The sequence below is a fragment of the Panthera uncia genome, chromosome F1 (genome assembly GCF_023721935.1).
Source record: "Panthera uncia isolate 11264 chromosome F1, Puncia_PCG_1.0, whole genome shotgun sequence".
Taxonomy (NCBI): domain Eukaryota; kingdom Metazoa; phylum Chordata; class Mammalia; order Carnivora; family Felidae; genus Panthera; species Panthera uncia.
In genome coordinates this window covers 42,147,530-42,155,915 of record NC_064813.1, presented here as the reverse complement: position 1 = coordinate 42,155,915, position 8,386 = coordinate 42,147,530, and positions in this window count along the sequence as shown.

Sequence of the window (8,386 nt, the reverse complement as noted above, 5' to 3'; positions counted from 1 at the left end):
GAGCCTGATTCGGGGCTTGAACTCACAAACTGTGAGATCATGACCTGACCTGAAACCAAGAGTCAGACGTTTAACTGACTGAGCCGCCCAGGCGACCCTCTTCCTCCATGCCCTTAAAAAACTGCATATGCCCTGTGTAGGAAGTGTGTGTACGTCTCATCAGGAAACTTGCCTAAGTGGATTCCTAAGTCCTATTTGGATAAGGGTCCTGATTCCTCTGGAATCAGCTCTAGGAAAATGATAGGAACCTTAAACACTGACATACAGAAAGGTGGCTCAACTAGGTTCCAGGTCCTGTTTTCCAAGCACTTAGAGGTTTATGTGACACTTGATAGATACTGGTCTCTGTCTCTACAATTTGGGGGTGGAGAAGGTTCTCGTGACCGGGATGCCTTCATCAACCTTTGCTTCAGAATGCTACTTCCCACCTCCATTAAACCACTTTCCCTGCAGAGCTAGATTCATGAGCCAGGGGGTAGCAGGAGGATGATATGAAAGAAATATTTTCTTTTGGCTAATATATACTGAGGACCCTCTTTGTATGAGGCATTGTGTTCGGCACATGTAAATACCTACTAAGCCAGTTGGAATATGTCTAGAACCCAGAAAACCTTCTAGGAAACCTCTATCAGGATAATGTTGACATAGAAAAGGTATTTCATGTGGATTTCCATCTATCCATCTTCATCCAAGATTAGCGGAGAGACACAAGAATAAAACTTGTGGTGACGTTTTATTCTGGCCAAGTAAGGAAACTAACCAAAAATAGATTCCACTGAAAATGTCAGGCAACGGGGTGCAAAAAGGGTGAAAAGCCATTTAGACTTGAAAAAGCAATAGCAATCTTCTAGTCTTACTGATGAGAAATGAATTGTGGCAAAACTATGTCTGAGGCTGCTTCTAGTAAGCTTTGGGTCAGTTACTTCAGTTACTCTAAAAAAATTCTGGAAATTTTGTTCTACTTGGCAGTAAAACAAAGATGATTTCTACCCGGGGTTATACCAAATTCTTTTTAATTGATTGTTTTTCCTCCCCATGTTCTGCCTCCCAACAGCCAGGGATGCCACTGATGAAATATTCAGCATTGGAATGATATTTGATGTATAATTAAATAGGATACATTTAGCAGTTCAGTTTTATAGACCTTTCATGTTCAGGTTAATAAATCTTCACAGAAGGAATCTCACAAACAAGACCAAAATATTTTTGGGAATGCTATCCTCCTTGGAAAAATACAGAATACTGAACGTAATTACTGTATATAGGAAAGAAAACATTTATCAAGCACTTTTATGTGCCAGGCAAGGTACTAAGTGCTTTACACATTATTTAATTTAATCTTCATGACCCTGTGAGATAGGTGTTATTAGCTCTGCTATACAGATGAAATAACTGAGGCTCCAAGCAGTTAAGTAATTTGCTTAAGATCACAAAGTATGTATGAGCATATCCAGGGCTGGAACTTAGGTCAGATTCTGACTCTCGTGTTTTTCCTTAAATTTTTACAGGAGTTCATTTCCAAAGCGCTTTCATTTACCATGGCTCATTCCATCCTCCCACCAACACAGTGATGTTGAACACAATCATAGGATTCTCTCTTTTAACAAAAGTCACAGAGACAGGGTCAGAACCAAGGCTTACAGCAATCATAACCTCAGTGAATTTCTATTGAGTGCCTTCTATGTGCTGGTCTCTGTATTAAGCATTTTTAATAGTTTTTCCCATTTTAATCTTCATAATCTTTTGAGGTGGGCACTATTATTATCCCATTTGATGGATGAGAAAACCAAGACTCAGAAGGGCCAATCTCTTGCCCAAGTTTATACAGTAGCCAGTCAGGACAAGAATTTAGGTTTGTAATAATGATAACACAATTGATAAAAGCAGTTGCCATTTATTGAGCTCTTCTCCTGTGTTAGATGTTGCTTAGAAATTTTTTTTAACCCTACATGCTTTGAGATTTACAATTGGCATTGCTCCTTTAAAAAAAATATTTTTAAGTAATCTCTATACCCAGTGTGGGACTTGAACTTAAAACCCCGAGACTGAGAGCCACATGATCTACCTACTAAACCAGCCAGGTGCCCCTGGCATTGCTCTTTTAATGCTCACCATTTTCAGATAAGGAAAGAAGACCGAAAGAAAATAAGTTAATGTCTCCAAAGCATACAAATGGGAAGGGGTAGAGCTAGGATTTGAATGCAGGTCTCTTTGACTCTTAGACCTATGTCCTTAACCATGAGACTTTGCTCACTCCTGTTGTGTCTCTATACACCCTTGCTACCCAAAGTATGGTCCCCGGACCAGCAGCATTGGCATCTCCTGGGAACTTGTTATAAAGGTGGCACCCCAAGCCATGCCCCAGACCTACTGAATCAGAGATGTATTTTAACAAGATACCTGCATGATTCTTGTGCCTGTTAAACTTTGAGAAGCACTGCTCTGCAGCACTGCCAGCATCTCACACACGCACACACACACACACACACACACACACACACACACACGTGGGGGAGGGGCAGAGAGAGAGAGGGGAACAGAGGATCCATCCGAAGTGGGCTTGGTGCTGGCAGCAGTGAGTAATCTCTACACCCAACACGAGGCTTGAACTCATAGCCCCAAGATCAAGAGTCCCGTGCTCTACTGACTGAGCCAGGGGGCACCCCCAAAATTCTTGGATTTGTGATTGTGATTTTATGTTGCACAATAGAAAACAGTTATTCTTTCTCTTAGTAAACTCGTTCCTCATTCACACTGCAGAAATAAATGTCACTTTTGGTGTTCTGCAAAAGTGCCTGATTCCCACCTACATTAACATAAGGATCTAGACTCTGGAATCTCAGGGCACCTGGCTGGCTCGGTCAGGAGAGAGCATGCGGCTCTTGATCTCAGGCTCATGAATTTAAGCCCATATTGGGCATGGAGCCTACTTAAAAGAAATAAAAAGAATCAAAATAAATAAATAATATAAAAATACATAAACTTAAAAAAAAAAGACTTTGGAATCTCTCTAGAAATCAAATCATCTAACCAAGAGGAACTTGTCTTGGTTCCAAGAGGAACTTGTTCTTACTGGATAGTAGAAACACGAGTGGTTTTATGTTCTCCTTTGTGCTTTCCCGAATATTTAAAAATATCTAGAGTGAACATGCATTCATTCAGCAAATATCACTTAGTAGGAACACCTACTAAGTGACAGGCACTGTTCTAGGTGCTGGAGATAGAGCAGTGAATAAGCCAGAAAAAAAAATCTGTGTTCTAGATTGGTGGTGGCCAGAGGCAGGGCAGGGGGATGGGGCAATGTAGGTGAAGGGAGTCAAAAGGTATAAATTTCCAATTGTAAAACAAAGAAGTCATGGCGATGTCACCTACAGCATGCTGACTAGAGGTAAAAGTACTGTATTACATATTTGAAAGTTGCTAAGAGAGTAAGTCCTGAAACTTCTCATCACAAGAAAAAATTCCATAACTAGGTATGGTGATGGATGTTAACCAGACTTATAGTGATGATCATTTTGCAATATACACAAATATTGAATCATTATGTTGTGTACCTGTAACTAATAAATTTCAATGTCAGTTAATTTCAATTGAAAAAATCTTGGGGCGCCTGGGTGGCTCAGTTGGTTAAGCATCTGACTTCGGCTCAGGTCATGATCTCATGGTTAGTGAGTTCGAGCCCTGCATCGGGCTCTTTGCTAACAGCTTGGAGCCTGGAGCCTGCTTCGGATTTTGTGCCTCCCTCTCTCTCTTCCCCTCCCCTCCTTGTGCTCTGTCTCTCTGTTACTCAAAAATAAATAAACATTAAAAAAAAAAATCTCAGGGGGCCTGGATGGTTCAGTTGGTTGAGCATCCAACTCTTGGTTTGGGCTCAGGTCATGATCTCACGGTTTGTGGGTTCAAGCCCCGCATCAGGCGCTGTGCTGACAGTGTGGAGCCTGCTTGAGATTCTCCCCCACCCCTCAAAGTAAATAAAGTTAAAAAAAAACCTCTGTCCTGATGTCAGTATCTTTTGGTTTTTCCTCTTGGTATAGTCAGATTCCTTGAAGAACACAAGTCACGTTTCCTCTCTGGAAGGTAAATGTCCGGTAGCCAGAGATCTAGGAATTGAATGGAAGAAGAGGGCTGGGAATCTTAGCATCCGATATCCATAAATCCACTTAATCTCCTTATTTATACGGAGACTCCTATTCAACCATCTCTGGAGAAGAAATACTTCAGTCTCCTTTTAGAAGAAGGAGGGCAGCAGTTGAAGAAGGGAGCAGTAACGTGGAGATCTTAAATAGCTTTAAAAATTCTTATTTTGACCCATGCCCAGAGTACACCCTGTAGACGGCCCGCTTTTCTAGATCCCCACAGTGGGCGGCACGGGGACCTACTGTGAGTGATCAAGTGTGGAGACTTGAGGGAGTCTGCAGTATAAATCAGGTGGGGTCTCAGTTTGGTTCCATTTTGGATTTAGGATTCAGGTTCTGCAGGTTGGCAACTTAGTTAATGCTTGTGCATCTGCTTTCCAGCTTCTACTTTTCTTTGTTTTTGTTTGTCCTACTGACTCCACTCATTATTGTGGGTTCATGCTTTAAAAATCCCGTCACTGGGGAGCCTGGGTGGCTCAGTCGGTTGGGCGTCCGACTTCAGCTCAGGTCATGATCCCGTGGTCCGTGAGTTCGAGCCCCACGTTCGGCTCTGTGCTGACAGCTCAGAGCCTGGAGCCTGTTTCAGATTCTGTGTCTCCTTCTCTCTCTGACCTTCCCCCGTTCATGCTCTGTCTCTCTCTGTCTCAAAAATGAATAAACGTTAAAAAAAAAATTAAAAAAAAAATCCCATAACTGGGGCACCTTGGGTGGCTCAGTCAGTTAAGGGTCTGACCCTTGGTTTCAGCTCAGGTCATGCTCTCACAGTTTGTGGGTTGGAGTCCTGTGTCATGCTCTGTGCTGACAGCGTGGAGCCTGCTGGGGATCCTCTTTCCCTCTCTGACCCTCCCCAGATTGCTCTCACTCTGTCAAAATAAATAACAAAAATTAAAATAAAAAAAAAATTAAAAAAAAATCCCATTCCTGTCATTTTAGTGGTGTTCTAGGAGAGAACAAAAACGGATCTATGTGTTCATCCTCATTAACTGTTTAACTTTCATCACTTAAAAAAAATGTTTATCGGGGCGCCTGGGTGGCTCAGTCGGTTGAGCGACCGACTTCGGCTCAGGTCATCATCTCACAGTTCGTGAGTTCGAGCCCCGCATCGGGCTCTGCGCTGACAGCTCGGAGCCTGGAGCCTGCTTCGGATTCTGCGTCTCCCTCTCTCTCTCTGCTCCTCCCCTGCTCACACGCTGTCGCTCTCTAAAAAATAAATAAAGTTTTTTAAAAATTGTTTTTTAAAATCTTTATTTTTGAGAGAGGTGTGTGAGTGAGCAAGGGAGGGGCAGGCTCAAACCCAGGAACTGATGAACTCATGAACCCATGAACCATGAGATCATGACCTGAGCAGAAGTTGGATGCTTAAGTGACTAAGCCACCCAGGCGCCCCAACTCAGTTTTAAGGAACATTTTCCTATCCTAACTTGAATCCTCTCTTGACACCATTTAAACTTTCATTCTCTCCCAGTTGTCCTTAGAATTGGATGTTTGAGTAAAATACGTACTTTCACATGTAGCTGACTGTGATTTAGGAAGAGTTCATGTTATCCTCATATTTAAGATTTTAAGTAGCAGGAAACAAACAAAATGATCACTTTCCTCAGCAGATCAAAAATAGAGATGAGACATACACATATGCAAATTGTGAAATTATGTATGTTAAATTATGTAGAAGCTTTGTGATGGCAGTATTGTTTGTAATACCAAAAGACTGCCAAAAACCTAAAGGCCTATCAATAGAGGACTTGTTAAAGAAAACATACCAATCCATATGGTAGCATATTTATACAGTTAAAAAGAATGGGGCAGATCTTTATATTTTGGTACAGGAGGGCCTGGAAGGGCAGAATAGAGTAAGTATACTGTGCTATCATCTGGGTTTTTTTTTTTTAATTTTTTTTAACGTTTATTTATTATTGAGAGACAGAGAGACACAGAATGTGAGCAGGGGAGGGGCAGAGAGAGAGGGAGACACAGAATCCGAAGCAGGCTCCAGGCTCCGAGCTGTCAGCGCAGAGCCCGACGCGGGGCTCGAACTCACAAACTGCGAGATCATGACCTGAGATGAAGTTGGTCACCCAACCAACTGAGCCACCCAGGCGCCCCCATCTGAGTTTAAAGACACATACCTACACCTCCAAGAGGGCTACCTCCTGGGAGGGGAACAAAGTGACTAGGAGACAGGCTGGAAGAAAGACTTAGTTTTCCCTTGTATAACCTTTGTAGCATTTGAATTTATACAACAGGCTTATATTACTTATTTTTTAAAATTTTAATGTTTATTTATTTTTGAGAGAGAGAGAGAGAGAGAGAGAGAGTCGGGGAGGGGCAGAGAGAGAGGGAGACACAAAATCTGAAGCAGGCTCCAGGCTCTGAGCTGTCAGCACAGGGCCTGATGCAAGGCTCGAACTCACACACTGTGTGAGATCATGACCTGAGCAGAAGTCGTAAGTTTAACCGACTGAGCCACTGAGGCGCCCCATTCTTTTAAAAATAAAGTACTGACAGGGGCGCCTGGGTGGCTCAGTTGGTTGAGCGTCTGACTCCTGGTTTGGGCTTAGATCATGATCTCACAGTTTCGTGGGTTCAAGCCCCGAGTCAGGCTCTGTACTGGCAGCATGGAGCCTGCTTGAGATTCTCTCTCTCTTCCCCTCTCTGCCCCTCCCCAATTTGCACTGTCTCTGTCTCTCTCAAAATAATAAATAAACTTAAAAATAAACTACTAACGAATAGTTTTTTAAAGAATGAACTCCATGGCCTTTACCTAACATAATGCTCTCCCTCATGACTTCCACCTTTCCAAATGTTACTTCTTTAAGATAGTTATTAATTCCCAAATCCCTTTCTGGACAACTCTAGCCCGAGTACTCTCTTATCTGATCCTCTTTGTTAGAAACTATTGTGCGTGGAGGAATGCCTGGGTGGCCCAGCCGGTTGAATGTCTGACTTCAGCTCAGGTCATGATCTCAGAGTATGTGAGTTTCAACCCCGCATAGGGCTCACTGCTCTCAGTGCAGAACCTGCTTTTGATTCTCTGTGCCCCCCTCTCTCTGCCCCTCCCCTGCTCGTATTCTCTGTCTCTCAAAAGTGAAGAAACATTAAAAAAAAAATGAAATGATTGTATGTGGCAAAATTTTCACACACTGATTTGCTACCTCACTGCTGCTGCTTCTTTGAAGTAGTATCAGCCATCTTGTGTTAAACGTTCCGTTTTGTATTTTCATTTGTGTTTTACTGAGTCTTTTAGAGGTTGCATGGGGGTCTTGCAAAAAATGAGGAGTGGCTGGTGGAGAATATGTAAGTAAAAGGGAAGGAGCGCAAAAGAGTCTGAGGCTCTCTCCAGACCTGTAGTCCTTCACACCCACCTACCAAGCAGAGATTCATGTGAACCAGTGACCCCTTTTCATAAAATACTAAAAGCCCCCTCACATTTTAACATTGAATTAACCCAATTATCATGACATCACTCTGCTAAGAGCCCTTGCACTCAAGGGATGAGAGGTTGGGAGACAGAAGCAAACATTTTGAAGCAAGATCAACAAGCCTAGACCCTTATTTCATAGATCCCAAGACAAGACGCTGGAGGCATTCAAACTCAAACTCAAGTCTCCTCTTAAATGCAGTTGAACTACACCATCCAGCAGAGGTCTGGCCTGGGTGAAAGAGGGGGATCTTTGCACAGCAAGAAAGACAGGAAAACTCTGTGCCTGGAGAAGAGGGGAAGAGAAAGCAGGAGGTGAAAAGGAGGTGATTGTGAAGTTTTGTCTCCTCTGTAATTGTGTCCAGGGCTCTGTGGCAGTCTGTGGCAATAAAAGTCTCTATTAGCAGAAGCCAAGTTGAGATAATCAGAACTGGTTTGGAACTGCAAACCTCAACTTCCCCTAACCCAGCCCAGTCCCTTTACTTCCAGAAACCAATGGACTTCGGTTTAAAGCTCTTTAACGACCCTTTCACATCCCCCTTTTCCACACCTGGAGAGAAAGAGGGCGCAATACAAACAAGAACCGTTTCCCTATTTTTAGGGTATTTTCAGTCGATTCCCCAGTATCTACTGTATCCGGAAAGTGAGAACCGTTTAGGGTAGCCATGGAGACATCGTTGGCCTCAGTCTTGTTTCCTTCCTTCTCTCTGCTATTGAAATGTTTTGCTCTGATTTCACGAAGACACCCCACTTCTGCTGACGCGGGATTCTGCAGCCTCCTCTCTCTCCTCTCTATGCAGGGCGCGGGAACCCGTTTTGAAACGAGGGGAGC